The following is a 16,872-nucleotide window of genomic DNA, read 5'->3' on the forward strand; positions in this document are numbered from 1 at the left end:
GATTTGGCCTCTTTGAGGATGTATATATTTGCCTCTGAATCAGGTGCATCCAAAATTTAATAGATTTAACTTCCAGCCTTAGAGACCTGCTCTCTGACAGGAGTGCGAGTAGACTGAGCCTATATTCTTTGTATTTGCAAAGAAGGGAATGTGACTTCATTGAAACATATATAATTTTGATAATTTGAGACAGTCAATGCTGGGACCATTTTTTCTCTGAAGAGTCCATAGCGGAGGCTTTGGCATTTAGAACAGAGCTAAGAATAGATTTCTTCATGATGACGGCTGATAATTTTTGGAATCATGTATCCAAGAAGGTTGTGGGTGCCTTTGAAGTGTATCATCCAAAATTTGCCAGATTCTAGCAAGGTCAATGGATCAGAGGTTGGACTTCAGTGTGTCGGTGGATTTTAAACCTTCACTGTTTTTCTCTCCGCTTATGCTGTCAGACCTGCTCCAGCATTCTGCATCCGTGTTTGTGACAGCAAACAGGGTCAGGAGTCATTTTCAGGTTCGCAGACTGTATGTAAATAATCTTGCGGCTGAGGGTTCAGTGCTGGGCCTCAACAGTTTATCGTCTATGACAGTGACCTGGGTGAAGAGATAAAGTGTATTGAATTCGAACTTGCTGACGGTACAAAGACACATTAGAAAGCAAGTTGTGAAGAGGACATAAAGGAATTCAGGTACTTTTCTTTCCTTGTCTACTCATTAACCTGACAGTATCATTGGGGAAAAATTGAGGTTGACCACTTCAGTGCGAAGAGCAGAATAGAGGCATCTGCGTGTCCTTACAAATTAATCATGAACAGTTTGCATGGAATTTACAAGGTAGGTAGAATATTAGCCTTTATTTCAAGGGGATGGAGCATATAAGTAAAAGGAAGCCTTGCTATGACTATTCAAGGCATTGGTGAGACTACATCCGGAGTGCTGCATACCAATCTTGTCTCCTGAATTAAGGGGGTATATACTTGCATTGAGGGTAGTTCAGAGATGTTCATTTGGTTGATTGAGTTCTGAAGATTGGGGCAGTGTTCAAAATGTTGATAGATGTTTCTCATTTTAATTCCAAAATGACTTGTTTTTAAGTTAATAAGTGAGGAGCTGACTATTCCCCTCTTGGCAGAGAGGCACCTCCTGCAGAATTGTCTGTTTTAGTCTCCAGAAATACAGAAGGACAGGATTCAAAAAGCCAGCTTCAACCCTAATGAAGAGGACTATTGAAACTCAAGATAGCTAGTGTGTACTATCCTGGATTCAGATGTTAGTTCTTCAACTACTTCCTAGTTACCCCTGTGTTATGGAAAAAGATGTCTAACTCTGGGTGCTGTCAATTCGTTAAAAGAGACAGGACAACCTTGAACAGTCTCTCTCTATTTCTCTCAATGCTGAAATTCAATCACAGCTGAAATACTTCAGAAACTCTACCCATCTGCCAAGCCTAGGATTGTTAAGCTGAATGTTTATCTCCTAATGTCAGTGCTACTGGTAACCTTCACTGCAAGGTTGAATGTTGGCATCAGTCTGGTGTTGCAAACAGTTCAGAGACTAATGAATAGATCTGTACGTTTTGCAACTTTCATCTTCTTGGCTTCACCTCTTATCTCTAACCTGTGCATTCTATTACGTATTCCTCGAGTTGTTACAGAGATCAAATTAATTCATAATTAATATTAATTAGTAATTAAACTCATGCTTGACTAATCCAAGGAGATCTGGTTAAATTGGCTTCTTTTAAGGCATTCGTTCACGTGTGCCTGAGGAAAAGGTATCTGTAAGGAAAGGGATTCTTTTCAATTTAACCTTTTTGCAACCAAGGGAGTATGTAAACGAAGTGCCCATGTTTCTACAGGTTTCGGGGCCAAATAGCCTTCTCATTGTATTGTGATTGTAGTGAGGTCAGGCAGCTACAACTCAATCTGAGTTCCCTGATTGGACCAGATTAACATCCCCAATCAAGGAACCCTGGTTGACAGATAAAAGGAGAGAGTGTCAGAGATAGTGAGGCAATCCTGTTGTCAAGAACTGTTCAGGTGTGAATAAAGGGTAACTTGGCAAGAGGATGCCAGCCTCTGCAGAGTTATTCCACTCTTGGTTATGATCTTGTCACGGATGCGGAGTAACGATCAGTCGATTTTATATAAACATCAGATTTTCAGAGACTAAGACAGTTGAAGCTTGTGGGGATTGTATAGGAAATTGAACTTGATGGGGAATTTCAGTCATGATCTTGTTTGATTTGGAGTCATTTTGCCAAGTCTGCCTATTTTTGATGTGTCTGCTTTTCTCCTGATGATATTAATGGAAGGGTTCTGCCTTGACATTAAAACGTTGCCTGTGAGGCTTTGTGGTTCACTGTCACATGGCCTCTAAGCAAAATGTTGCATTCTCTCCGGTTATAATTACTGATATGACAGTACTGTAACTTAATATGATGTTGGCCGTAGACTCTTGTCACATACTCTCAAGTTAAATATAACTGCAAGGCAAAAGCTACGACTGTTTGAAGAACCTGATTTGGTTCAGTTACTATGTAAATTTCTTTCCCATCTTAAGTGGCAGTAAAACTGGACTGTTTTCTAATAGATGACTGACGCATCAGTTCCAAGGCAGTAATTCAGTCACTGTCATCAACCACAAGAGCGAGAGTGAATTATTGCATTCAGCTCCATCCAAGCGGCATGCTTTTCTTTCATATTAAAGAAAATGTCTCCTGCTTTTGTTTCTTTGCGGCATTGAGCTTAGAAAGATGCCTTTCAACTCAGTCCAATTGAGCAATACTAGCTTTTATAAAGCTGCTGCCTAGCTTACATTTCATTTGGCACAAATCCCTGATGCGCACACTTTTTCCCCATGTAGTCTGGAATACAAACCATCTGGACCAGGTTCCTCCATTTTTCGTCAAGCCTTTCTTTGAGATATTTATCTGTAAATGTGGGTCCATGGCTTCATCAGGACCTTCCTTTTGCTTTAGATTTCTCTCAAAAATATAATGCAAAAATCTTCTTCATCTCTCATTTATCTGTCCCTGAAATCATCTCTAAGTGGTGTCAGTCATTGGTTGGCATGCTCTTTTCTACTTGTATCTTAATAAATGTGATTTCCTTTCATGTCACACATCTCTCTGCACGTCATTCTTTTCTTGATACATGAAGCTCTACCACAAAACTAATTAGAAGTTAAGACAGGAAGCAGTTATTTGTTTGGTAGGACACTCGTTAGATCAAGTTGTGTGGGCAAACTCAGACAGGTTGGAATAAACCATGTTGTGATCTGAAGCCAGTGTGGAGGAGAGACTAGAGTGTACATCTGGAAGGTTCATGCACTGATGGAGAGATAACTGCAAATTAGTCTACAAAGGAGGTGTATTATTCTGTTAATAATGCACTGGATGAGTTTCTTAAGTGCACCATTATATACAGGGCCAGTGCATATTGTGTAGAGGAGAATACGCAGGGCATGTCAGGAGAAAGTGAGGATTTCAGATGCTGGAGATCAGTGTTGAGAGTGTGATGCTGGAAAAACACAGGTCAGGCAGCATCCAAGAAGCAGAAGTGTCAATGTTTTGGGCACAAGCCCTTCATAAGGAATGTGGGGGGAGGGGGGTGAGAGATAAATAGGAGGGTGAGTGGGGCTGGGGGTGAAGGTAGCTTGGAAGGTGATAGGTACATGATGGTGGCGGGGTGGGGGGGGGCGATAGTGATAGGTGGTAGCAGAGGGTGGAGTGTATAGGTGGGAAGGAAGATGGACAGGTGGACAGTTAGAGAGGATGGTGCCATATTGGAGGGTTGGATCTGGGATATAAGATGGTGGGAGGGGAGATGAGTAAACTGGTGAAATTGATGTTGATGCAATGTGGTTGGCTCAGACTTAGCAGTATAGACAGCCTAGGATTTGAATGTCCTTGGCAGAGTGGGAGGGGGAGTTGAAGTGTTCAGCCAAAGGGCGATGGGGTTGTTTGGTGCACGTGTCCTGGAGATGTTCTCTGAAATATTCTGCAAGTTGGCATCTTGTCTCCCCAATGTAGAGGGCACCACAGAGAGCAACGGACACAGTAGATGAGGTGTTTGGATGTGTTTGTTATTATATTAGCTGATGGTAACACTGGACAAGTCCATCCTCAAGTTACAACTGACTTAACAGACCCCGCAATTTTTCCCCACTTTATGTTCATCATGATGGTCAGGTACTGAACAAATTCACAAGAGGCAGTTGATATACTTTGTGAAAAAGAACAGAGTTTGTTCCAGGCATTTTTTAGCATGAACTATTTGATATACACACTATAAATATCAGAAATAGAGATTCCATCCTTTTGCCCTCAAAAAAACCTCAGATACTCAGACCTCAGTGATGGTTCACACTATCTCCACTTCCAAGTTTCTTATCCATTTGGTGCAGCAGTAATTATTTTATGGTGGTTTCTTCTTCCTGACTTTTAAATTTTCTTCAGATCTGTCTTCAGAGCCAACATGTGGGTTTTGCATTACCTTCAAGCTTTAAGCAGCCTTCTGCTCTGAAATTGTTTTGTCAAAGTCATTCAAAACTTTTTCCCAGACCTCATATTTTGGAGACCGCTGAAGAATCCAAATGCCTTTGCTGTGCATTGCCTGACCCTCTAGGTTGATTTGTCTTTGAGATTTGGATTTCTGTTCCTGTACAACAACAAGTTTATTTTGTTTTTCTTTCCTTTACTTGTTTCTAATGCACTTAGCTATTCACCGGAGGGATTTTCATGACTTTATTTAAATGGATAAAACAACTACAGACAATCCTGCACTACACACAGCACTCAAAAATTAAACAAAAATTATGATCTTCCCTTCTAATCACATGCAATTTAAAAATATAAATCAGACTTAAAGCTATCTGTGAGTCTTTCCACTTAAAAAAAGCTTGAGCTTCTGAATAAAAATACAGCATAAATTTTCAGAGTGTAATGTGGATGGTGATGTGCTGTGAGGGTGGGTTACAAAGAGGATAATATGTCATGATGAAGACGTGTTTGGATACTAGACACTGAGCATAGGATGAGTTTGTCCTTGAAAATGCTTCAAATTGCATTCATCTTTTTAACATCTTTAAGCAGGATCATTTTCCTCAGCTGAATGCAGTTGTCATTGTGGACTCAGACTGTGGTTGACTGTGTTTGTCTGAGATCTTTTCATTCGGATTAATCAAATTGGTCTTCTGTGTTCACTGCATACTGCAGGGAGGGGCTCTCATCAGTGTAGTTGGGGTTTCACACCAGCTCAAAATGCATAACAACAAGCCTTGACCTCACCTTCTCAAAACCTGAAATTAACGTTTTACTGCTGTCCCTCCTGGCGAGAGCAAATTCAGCAACAGATGGATTCCAAGCAAGGGATTTGGCTCGGGTATATGTTTTCATGTTGAGAGTGATAACAATGATACTCATGCACTTGACCTTGGCACAGAATTTGCTAGACTGAAGAGTAAACAGATTATTAATCGATCTTGCAATGGACAAAGTTAGGAGTGCAAGGGTTAAATGCAAGCAAGTATGCAGACTTGCATAACTTTGAAGAACAAAGCATTATTTTTTATCTGAATGCTGTCCTTTTGTTTGGATTATGGATTTAATGCTCAAGCAGGTTAGTTTTCCCTTCAGCACACCAAGTGTTTCATCCTTGTTTTCACTGAGTTTGTTAAACTGAATGTTTAATCTGCGTTCTACGCCTGCTGGGTCAGTGGGAACAGCTACCATCTCCCAGTCATGAGCCAGAAAGTGGGGACAGGCCAGGATAGAAACTGGGCAGAGATCCATCTGTCATACGTACACTTTTAGCCTCCTTGCTTGCTAGCTTTTCATTTTGCCAGTGACAAATTGGCTGGTGTCATTGATGCTCTTGATTCTATTCCCTGAAAGAAATTGATTCTATTCCCGATTTGTAAACTGTGCTGATTTCTGGGGAAGTGCTGCAGATCCCAAGTACTGCTTTCTTATCAACATGTGCAATGGAGGGCTTCACTGAAGTTTTCAAAATCACTGAAGTTTTCAAAATCACAGCGGTGTTTGAATGAAGCAGATAAAGAGAAACTGTTTCCTATGGCAAGTCAGTAACCAGTCGGCACATGCTGTGTATAGTTGGCAAAGGAACCAGGATAAAATTGAGTCGTCATATTTTACTATGGAGGATTGTTAAAATATGAATTGTGAGACTTGAAAGCCTGATGGAATCAGCTTCCATTTGAACTTGAAAAAAATTGCTTATTGTACAGATACTTGAACAGATAATTTGCTGTGCTGTGGGGAGGCAGCCAGAGTGTGGTATAGTGTCAGGCAGCTCTTTCCAAGAGCTAGCATGTACATGACAGGCTGAATGACTTCCAGTGTTGCAGCACTGTAGAATCCCAAAGATTTGGCTTCAGCAATCATGGTGCAACTCTTGAATCAGAGTCAAAAGGCAGGTCCATCTTGACTGACGCGGAGGGAGATCTGCATCATTCATAAGTATTAATTTTGACATCAAACATCCAGTTGAACCGAAATGAGTGATTTTAGTTTCCGTTTTAGTTATTCACAAGATGTCGACATCTCTGGTGAAGCCAGCATTTATTGTCATTCCCTAATTGCCTTTGAGAACTTAAACTACTGCAGTGCCGGTGGGAGGTGGTGAAAAAGGTTTATCCTCTAGTCCTGTTGAGGAGGGTGATTAACAATTTTATTCCCATGTTTGTGAAGGGATATTGATCTACTTGTATGTCAAGATGGTTTTTGGCTTGAAGGGATGAGTGGTGGGGGGGGGGGGGGGGGGGTAATATTGTCAGTGCTGATGCCCCTGTGAACCTTCTGCCATTGTCCTTCTTGGGTAGTCAAATTCGCTAGTTTGGAAGGTGCGGTCAAAGGAGCCGTGGTCAGTTGTTGTGGTGCACATTGTAAATGGTATAACACTGCTGCCATTGTGCATCGGTGGAGGACAGTTGGAGGTTTTAGATGGGGTGCCCATCAAGCAGACTGCTTTGTCCTGGATAGCATTCAGCTTAAACATTGTTGGAGCTGCTCTCACCCAGATGCATAGACTGAATTCAGTTACACCCCTGCCTTGTTCCTTCTTGATAGTGATCCGACTTTGCAATGTCGAGGTCAGTTGGTGAGTTACTTGACACCAAACTCTGAGCTTCTGACATTGCCGGGGAGGTCAGAATATTTGTTTTCAGTTTTTTTAGTCAGTGGTAACCTTCACTATGTTGACAGTGGGTGATTGAGTGATTCAAGGGGCATGGTTGAATTCTGTTTTTTGAAAATAATATGGCCTGGAATGTGCACCTGAGCCATCAAAGAATGTGATTAATCCTTTTTCATGAATTTGGATTGTCCCATTGCACAGCAGCTGAGGTAAGTTTTGAGGGGCACCTCCTCTGTCAAACGAACAGTCATCAAACTGGCTGTCTGAAGTCCACCCGAGTGCTGGCAGTTCACTTGTTCTGGCATAGTCACATGCTGATGCCACGCACTTCACTCACAGAATAACTACTTTGACAAAGCTGTGGAGTACAAACTTACATGATGTGGAGGTGCCTGTGTTGGACTGGGATGGACAAAGTTAAAAATCACAATGCCAGATTTTATTCCAACAGGTTTACTTGGAAGCACCACCTTTTGGAGCGCTGCTGCTTCATCACATAGCTTTTGGGGCAGGATCATAGGACACGGAATTTATCATAAAAGATCAAAGTGTCACACAACTGATGCGATGTATTGAACAAACCCAGAGATGGCAGACCCCAGATCATGACTTCATAAACATTCATACAGAATAAATTGCTGGGTAAATTGAAGTTGCATGCCTATCACTTTTGAATTTTATTGCTGACTAATCTTTGGGAGACATACCAGGTAACCTTTGGACTGATGTCAAAATTCTCGGACTGTGGCACAATCATGGAGGCAAATAGTGTTTCTGTGGGATTACTAGTAACTGGTGCATACTCAGCATCTGCCCTGGGTTGGCAAGGTTATTGTGCAATTCTGTAATAGCAGTGGTTGAATCAATATAAGTATTCCTGGCTGACCAGCAGCTCTGGTGGTGATAATCACTGTCAATCTGGCAGTAATGTTATTGCACTTTGAAGTAAACATTTTGGAAACATTGCCAAAAGGATTAGATTTTAGAATGTTTTTTTTTAATCTATTCAACAGTATGTTGCCCTTGCAGTCTGTGATGGTAAGATGGAAATGATAGCTTCAGGCCACTGTTTCAAAAGCAAAACAGCTTCACTTGATCTAGTTAATGGCTACAGACAAAAATGTGACACTTCGGTTGGCTGAGTTTTGAAAGCTTGCAATCTTTTCCCCTGTTCTCTTTCATCATATTAGCAGTGACAACAAGTCAGATACAAGTCAGTGTTTGTAGCAGGAGAATGGTGCAGGGAGACAAGCTGTATTAAAAGCAGTACAACATTCAGCCAAAACAGGGTGACCTTTGTCCTTCATACACATTAAAAGTCTCGTTGGATTTATTGTCCCAAATGATTGCAGCAATCCACACAAAGAATCATTGATGAGAATGACTTGGCAGTATTAATTATTTGGCACTGAACCAATTGTCAGGCTGAGAGGTTCCAGAGAAGTAAAGAGCCTCATCTTGCAGGCACCTGGCGATGATTTGCCCAGGTTTGGCCTGAGTGTACAACCTTCAAATGCTTTTTGAAAAATGAGACATCAGAATAGTTACAATGTACAGTTTGTCAATTTGAGTATTTTCTCCAGTGGCCAAAGGCATGATCGAGGTACACACAATCTTTGCAGGGGTGGGAAAGTGCAGGGCAGAGTGACAAAAATGACTTGTGTTCATATAATGCCTTTCAGGATCTCTGTCAGGATAAAACAAAGCAATTTGCAGCCAATGAAGCATTTCTTGTAAGAAACACCAGCTAACTTGCACACAGCTAATCCCACAAACAAGATAATGATCATGACATCAGCGATGGTCAACTAATATTATTGTTGGACTATTAACCTCGGGACCCAACTAACGTTCTGGAGATTTGGGTTCAAATCCTGGCATGACAGATGGTAGACTTTGAATTTAATAAAAATCTGAAATTCAAGATCTGATGACAACCATAAAACCATTATTGTTTGGCAGTAATAACTCATCTGGTTGACTCATGTCCTTTAGGTGAAGAAACTGCTATCCTTACCTGGTCTGGCCAACATGTGACTCCGGACCAATAATGTGGTTGACATGACCTGTTCTCTGGGCAAAGAACATTGGCCAAACCAACAACACCCAAACCCTGTGAATGAATATGAAGAAAAAAGTGTAATGACATGAGCAGGCCATTCAAGTCTCTTATTTTTTGTCATCTAATTCCACCATCCTAATGGTACTTGCTTTTCATCGGCTTGACTGATACCCTCTCAAATGCATCTTTACGATTCACTTCGATCACTTTCTGTAGTACTGAGTTCCACAGCCTCACCTTTCTTTGAGTGAAGCCTTCCCTGAATTCCTTCTAGTTTCTTGGTGACTTCTAATTATGCTATGCCCCACAGGTGGAAACACTCCCTCTGCGTCCATTTTGTCCAAACCTTCCAGCATTTAATAAAACCTTCTATTTCACTCATCTTACAAAACCCAAAGTGTCAGTTCTTATAATCTTGAAATCTTATGAACACTGCTCCCCAACTCGAAAATCTCTGTGGCGTGACTCTTCAAAGTCCAAATGAGACAGTAGACAAGATCTGTTTAACATCCAGTTTGAAAGATGGCACCGCAAATACTGCAGGACTCCTTTGATATTGCAGCAGAACGTCAGCTAAGATTTTTATGCTCAGCTCCCGTGGTCAAACTCAGATGTGAGCCCAAGAGTCAAGAACCAGAGGACATTGATCTAAAGTGATTGGCAAAAGAACCCAAAGCAACCCAAGGGGGAAGAACATTTGGTGACTCTGTTTATGATCTGGAAATGTACATGCTGAGATATTCTCGTTTGTCTTTTGTGGGATATGGCCATCATTGGTAAAGAAAGCCTTTAATGGCCATCCCTGTATGCCCTGCCACTGCTGGGGCGTTTGAGAGGCTAATTCAGAGTTCAGCTGCATGACTGTGGATCTGGAGTCACATGTAGGCTAAACCAAATAAGGATGGCAGATTCTGTACTAAAAAAAAAGGCAAATAGATTTTACGATATCAGTGTTGATAAAAGGTGGAGCTGGAAAGGCACAGCAGGTCAGGCAGCATCAGGGGAGCAGGAGAGTTGACATTGAGTTGGGATCCTTCAATCGGGAGTGGGGAGGATGAAGGGAGCTGAGAAATAAATTGAGGGAGGGGTGAGGCAGAGGAAAGGTAGGTGGTATGGTGATTGGTGGATGTATATATGGAATTATTGTGATTGGCCAGTGGGAAGGCTGGAGCGGATAGGTGAGGAGCAAGTTAGACAGGTTAGGTCCAGTCAAAGGGGACAGGGAAGCGAGGGAAGGCTGGACCTGGGATGATGTTGGGAGTGGGGAGATTTTCAAGCTGGTGAACTCTGTTAAGGCCATTGGGCTGTCAGGTCCTGAGGCGCAATACGAGGTTTTGTTCCTCCAGTTTGCATGTGGCCTTGTTTTGGCAGTGGAGGCAGCCCAGGATGGACATGATGCCAAGAGAGTGGGAGGAGAAGTTGAAATGGCTGGCAACTGGAAAATGGTGTTAAGATAGCATGGTAGTTTGCTGGTTACAATTAGAGACTAGCTTTAGATTAGATTAAATTCCCTACAGTATGGAAACAGGCCCTTTGGCCCAACAAGTCCACTGTGATGCTCTGAAGAGTAACGCACCCTGACCCATTCCCCTAATTAATACACCTATCACTGTGGGCAATTTAGCATGGCCAATTCAACTAACCTGCATATGTTTGGATTCCTGATGTATTCATTGAACCAGTGTATCATTACCTGGAACGCTAATCCAGTGACATACCTGCCACCTCTCTCAAGATGCCTGAACACGTGGGAAGCAAACTTAATTTTGTTTTGAAAAGGATCATCTAATGAGGGAATAATACTGAGCTTCGGTGAAGGGGGTCAAGCATGACTGAGATGGTGGGCTGAATGGCCTCATTCTGTGTTGTAACCATTGAGACTGTGACATCCACTTTCAGAAGAAAATGCAGTTGACCTTGCCCTGCAACGAATAACGTACTTTGCTGGGAAAGCTCATCCAAATGCCAGAAACCAATACCAAATATGGCAGGGCTTGGCTGGGTTGTGCAAAGCCTGCATTGCTGACCACAATCCCAATCCCAGAATATTTATCTGCAGGCAGTGTTTGGAAGGAAAAGTAGAAAATTTCAACAATGTAAACAAAGTACAAAATGTTCATTTCACATTGTCAAAGTCTCCTGCAGGCACAAGCAGCAGACTTGATGAGCCATATCTGATGAATTCCAACAGTTCTCAGATAGCCCTTTGGAAAAGGGCAATCAATCTACTTGAGCACCAGCTCACCATACTGTTCTCTCATTGTGTTGTATTGTTCAACTTCGGTAAGCTGCACCGTGGGATGCCACAGCAAGATGAAATTCTTCCACTGCTTGGGTTCTCTTGCCTGAATATGACTAGTATTAATACTGAGGAACTATGCACACGTGAACAAGACCTGAACTTAGCTACACTGACATTCTTTTTTCTCTCACGCTGTCTCCAGTTTGGGGTACATCTTAAACAGTATCATTTTAAATGACCACGATGTTCCCATGGAGAGCAAGTTCCACTCAAGCGTTTCAGCATTCCCTCCATTATGTTTTGACGTTGCCAACTTAAAGCTAACGGGACACATTTCAAAAACATCTAGCACCTGAAGACCAGGCGTTCATGAGATGCAATGATCCATCGGCAGAAGAATTGTATTCAACCACAATCTGTAATCTGAACGCCCAGTCTATTACCACCAATAAAGGCAGGGATCAACTCTTGTGCAATGAAGGATGTGGCAGCGCATGCTCGGCTCAGTGTCAGAAATTACCCAAAAATGGAGCGGTCAATCTGGTGAAGCTACAACACAGGACTGCTTGCATGCAAATCAGCGTAAGGTATGTGCTCCCACAACAGCAAACAATCTAAGCTCTGCAGTGCTGTCACATCCTGTTGTGAACAGAGGTGAATCATGGCACAATTCAGTGCAGCAGGCAGCTGCATAAACACCTCTGTTGTTATTGATGGGGGAGCCCACCACATTAGGACAAAGACAAGGCTGAAGCATTTACAAGCATCTTCAGCCAGAAGTGCTGAATGGACAATCTATCTTGGATTTCTCCTGAGCTCCTAAGCCTCACTGATCAAAGCCTTGAGCCACTTCACAATTCACTCCACATGATATCAACAAACAGTAGAAATTTTCCTTTTCAGTTACAAAATGCAAAAGGATATTAGACACTTGTGGTTTGCAGCTTCAGAGTCAACTGTGAGGTGCTGCATTTTGGAAAAGCAATTCAGAGCAGGACTTATACAATTAATGATGAGGTCCTGGGAAGTGCTGCTGAACCCTGAGACCTTGGAGTGCAGGATCATAGTTCCTTGAAAATGGAGTCGCAGCTCGATAGGATAGTGAAGGCGACATTTGGTATGCTTTCCTTTATTGGTCAGAGTGTTGAACACAGGAGTTGGGAGGCCATGTAGCAGCCGTACAGGACATTGGTTAGCCAACTTTTGGAATATTGTGTGCAATTCTGGTCTCCCTTTCATCGGAAGGATGTTGTGAAACTTGAAAGGGCTCAGAAAAGATTTACAAGGATGTTGCCAGGATTGGAGGGTTTAACCTGTAGGGAGAAGCTGAATAGACTGGGGCTGTCTTCCCTGGAGCGTCGGAGGCTGAGGGGTGACCTTATTGAAGTTTATACAATCATGAGGGGCATGGGTAGGATAAAGACAAGGTCTTTTCGCTGGTTTGGGAGAGTCCAGAACAAGAGGGCATAAGGTTTAGGTTGAGGGGGGATCAATTTCAAAGGGACCTAAGGAGCAACATTTTCACAAAGGGTGTGTGTGTATGGAATGAGCTGCCAGAGGAAGGTGGTGCAATTACAACATTTAAAGGCATCTGGATGCATACAGAGAAACCCTGATTATTTCAACGAGATGAGCAGGCACTATTTCATTCTAATAATTGATTATTCGGACAATCAATTTTAGCTTGAAAAGGAGAAGCTATACTGGTCTAATGCTCTGCTCTACAGGAGAATGTTTAATTCTATAATTTTAACACGTCTGTCATTTAAACAAAGTGATCTTTGCAGTCTGCAAATTACAGTTTAACATGAGAAGAACTAAACCTCATTAAACGTGGTCCTGAATAGCTACGATCACAAGACAATTTCCAGTATCAGTTTCTGGGAACTCAGTCTTGTGTCGGAAAAGATGGAAGTCCCACCTCGCGCATGCATTTACATTCTCTGCTTTTTTTTTTGTCAAAAAAACATGAATGGCCTGGTAAAGTGCCAGGAACTCTGTACATATATGGTAGAACGCTTAGTTTTGCAAAGAGCTGTGTAACAACTCTCACGTAAAAAGTTTCCAGTCGCTGATGCTTGAGCTGCTTGTGTTTCTTTGTTTGTGCCAGAGTTTTCACATCATCTTCAGTACAGACAACTCAAATACAGTACACTTCCCTCTGATGTGGGACCTTAAAATCTTCTCCAGATAATCAAGATTCCTCTGTATATGAATAGGAAGGTTTAGAGGGATATGAGCCAAGTGCTGGTCAATGGGACCGGATTAATTTCTGATATCTGGTCTGCATGAACGAGTTGGACTGAAGGGTCTGTTTTCATTCTGTATATCTCTATGACTCTGACTCTTAAGTGGGATTGTGCAAAATATACACAACATATTGCTTTTCAGAGGTGGCTACTTTGAGTTAAGGAAAACCTGACCAACAAACAGGCTTAGAATTGATCATGATGGAGTTTGATCATAGACCAATGAGTGTATTGCAGTCATTAGGCATAGAAACTTGCAAACACAAGAAATCTCTCCTCATCTCACATTGAAAAACTTATTTAAAAAATTAGACTGTTGAAAAGAAATCCAATTACGGACAATTCCAAGAATTCTAGTATGGCACACGACCCAAGTCCATCTGCTCAGCTGTCAAACGAAAGATTGACCATCACTCTGCAGATTATGTCATGTCATCATTGTTCACAATCAAAAGAGCTGAGAGGAATAATTCATCCCATAAGTGTGGATTTTACAGGGGAAAACTTGGATTTTGCATAGTAGTATATCAGTAATCTATTTTCATCATTTAAGGACTCAGTATGTTTAGAAATGCAGAGAGTTTTCCTGTTAGTGATGAAACCTGCTGTGAGTGACTTTATTCCCAAATAACAGCCCATCTGGAAAATCTGTCACATTTATGGTTTGCTTAGATCATTCCACTTTTTTGATGGTTTGTCAGAGTGGCGCTTAGTTATTAGTGAATGCTTTCCAACTGAGCGGTGAAACAATTCATGACCTACCCATAAGCTTGGACATTTCCTCCCTTCATCACCAAGGAGGAGTGACAGTACCACCTACAAGATGCACTGCTACAACTCACAAATGTTCTTTAGACAGCTCTTAAATGTAGAAAATAGTGGAAAAGCCAAAAAAAAAATCTGTGCCCCAGGTGAATTATGAGTTGTGCCGCCACTTAGCTGATGAATGACTGACTTAACCCTGCTTTTGCCAGACCTGCCAAGTTTAAAACGACCAACAAAGGATCATTGTGAGTAAGTCTGACAGGAAGGAGAAGCAAACAACAGTCAGCAGTTCACTGAGCACCAGCATATTTGACAGCCTGTAGTTTGCTTGCTTCTCCAGGGACCTGAAGTTTTATTAGTGTTTGATGCATCAGAAGTTTTTCCAAACATCAATAAATATTGAAATCCCTGGGGGAACAGGCAACATGAAATTCATCAGATTTGTTGCTTCCTGATTATTTTTGACGTGATTAAACTGCAATGTAAAAGCAATTAAGCTAAGAGAAGTGATTATTGTTAATGGTTACCAGGTGTTTTCAGTTCTAATTGTTTCTGTGTGGCCCAGGAGGAGATTGGTTTTGCTCCTGCTTGAATCTCTTGATTGTTCCTTCCATTTCCCACTTTCTGCTTGGGATCCATCTGAAAACATGATTTTATTGTGGTATCAGAGAACCAGAGATTTCTGTAGTTTGTGGACGGACATAAAAGTCACTCACCTTTCAAGGAACTGCATATTTTCAAAACAGGTTCAAGAATTGCCACCCAAATTTGCCAATTCTCAATCTTAACAGCGGCATCAACATTAGCAACATTTATAGACCAGTCCCTCAAGTCTGATCCACCATTCAGGTAAATTAAGGCCCAACTCAATTTTTCATACCTAGCTCCATTTCTTTTAATGCCCTTAACTAAGCTGTATAATATTCTTCCAACAAAACATATGGCAGTCCAAAGGTAGAGAACAACGCTGAAGCACAGTGTCAGTTGTTGCACATGCCAGCTGTAGAATTTCCTGGTGCAGCCCATGAGTCAACTGAAATGACCAGCAAACTATTTCTGCTCGGTGCTGTTGTTTAAGCAAAGAACGCTGCCAGTACACTGGAGATCTTTTTCTTCCTTTGAATAATGTCACAGGTGAACTCCCACCTCATCAGGGTATATGGATAATACAATGGTATCTACACTGAGGTTACATGCTGAGTGCTACGTTGGCACATAGTCTATATTCTGCATTAGAGTGTCGTCAAACTGATGGTTCTTCATCCTGCTGTTTGCTCAGCTTTGTCTGCAGCTACCTTTTTGAACTCAAAAAGGAGTGAACAAAACACATGGAAATTAGGCTGGAAAATGTCAGGCCCTGCTGTGCACACACCAAACCAACACAGCACAACTTATTGCAGCGTTCCCAGCTTCACTGCCAGATCAGTGTTGACTTTGCCAACATCAACTCAGGTGACCTTCATGGTACTCTAACTGACCTTGCTTCTGAATGCTTGCTCCTAATCACAGTCTGTTATATCCTTTCAGAACGAAGGATGCTTGTGGGCATTGGAAGCATTCACGTTATTTGATCAAGTCTGACATAAGTGATCTGTCCAAAACTGCTCTTCAGAAAAGATGTCCTTGAACTGCTGCACTATGTCGCAACAATACACAGCCTCTTTGATGCGAAGTAAGGATTTTGGCTCAGTGATCATGACGGTCATGTTTTATAAAATGCTTGGATGGGAATAGAAAAAGCTTCTGGTGATAATAGAACAAGGGTGTATGATGAGACACCACCTTCAGGAGAGGAAGCAGGAAATTAGGGAGTAACATGAAAAGATAACACAGTATTCTTTCACGTTTGTCATCTTACCCGAATTAGGAGACAAGCACTTTAACGAACATTGCAAACTTGAGCATATGTTTTAGGTTGCTAGTATGGGGCACAATTTTGATTTCTCCGTTCACTTCCTTTCAACAAAAAAAAGATCACTTCAAGATCACGTGGAGACAGTCTCACTGAAGGATGGCACCACTAAACTGCATTACATTGTACTACTGTGACCTAAAAAATACCTTGCATCGCACCCCAACATCATTCCATGATTGTAGGCACTGGTTCATTCAAAGCTGAACTTCCATTGCATGCCAAAACCCAAGAACTGAACCAGGAGATAACCCAAAGAAACTTGGAGTCAGCAGTCAGCAAAGCTCATCTTGCAGAGTTAAGTATCAAGCAACCTTTAGCTTGTAGTCATCCATTGTGAAAACTTGAGGAGAACCACTGTGGCTTCATACAAAGAGGCACAACAGAAAATGGTACTTAGGTGTGCCAAAAAAAAGGCCTCAACGTTAACATCTGTAGACCTCACTTAGGCATTCAACAGTGTGAACAGAGATAGACTTCGGGTGGAT

The 16,872-nt window shown here is 41.8% G+C and overlaps 1 protein-coding gene across 3 annotated transcripts in view; it reads left to right on the forward strand.

Annotated features, from left to right (window-relative positions):
• The window catches only part of LOC140459648 (netrin receptor UNC5D-like), a 453,166-nt gene that overhangs the window by 114,307 nt on the left and 321,987 nt on the right, over nucleotides 1–16,872 (forward strand). Inside the window, exon 1 of one of the 3 annotated variants that reach the window (XM_072553980.1) lies at nucleotides 667–686. The exons of the other annotated variants lie outside the window; for them this stretch is intronic. The gene's annotated coding sequence lies outside the window, so the exon portion shown is untranslated. Of the gene's footprint in view, nucleotides 1–666; nucleotides 687–16,872 lie in introns of those variants that run through there. 3 annotated transcript variants of the gene reach the window in all.

The sequence above is a fragment of the Chiloscyllium punctatum genome, chromosome 35, assembly GCF_047496795.1.
Source record: "Chiloscyllium punctatum isolate Juve2018m chromosome 35, sChiPun1.3, whole genome shotgun sequence".
In the NCBI taxonomy this organism is placed as follows: Eukaryota; Metazoa; Chordata; class Chondrichthyes; order Orectolobiformes; family Hemiscylliidae; genus Chiloscyllium; species Chiloscyllium punctatum.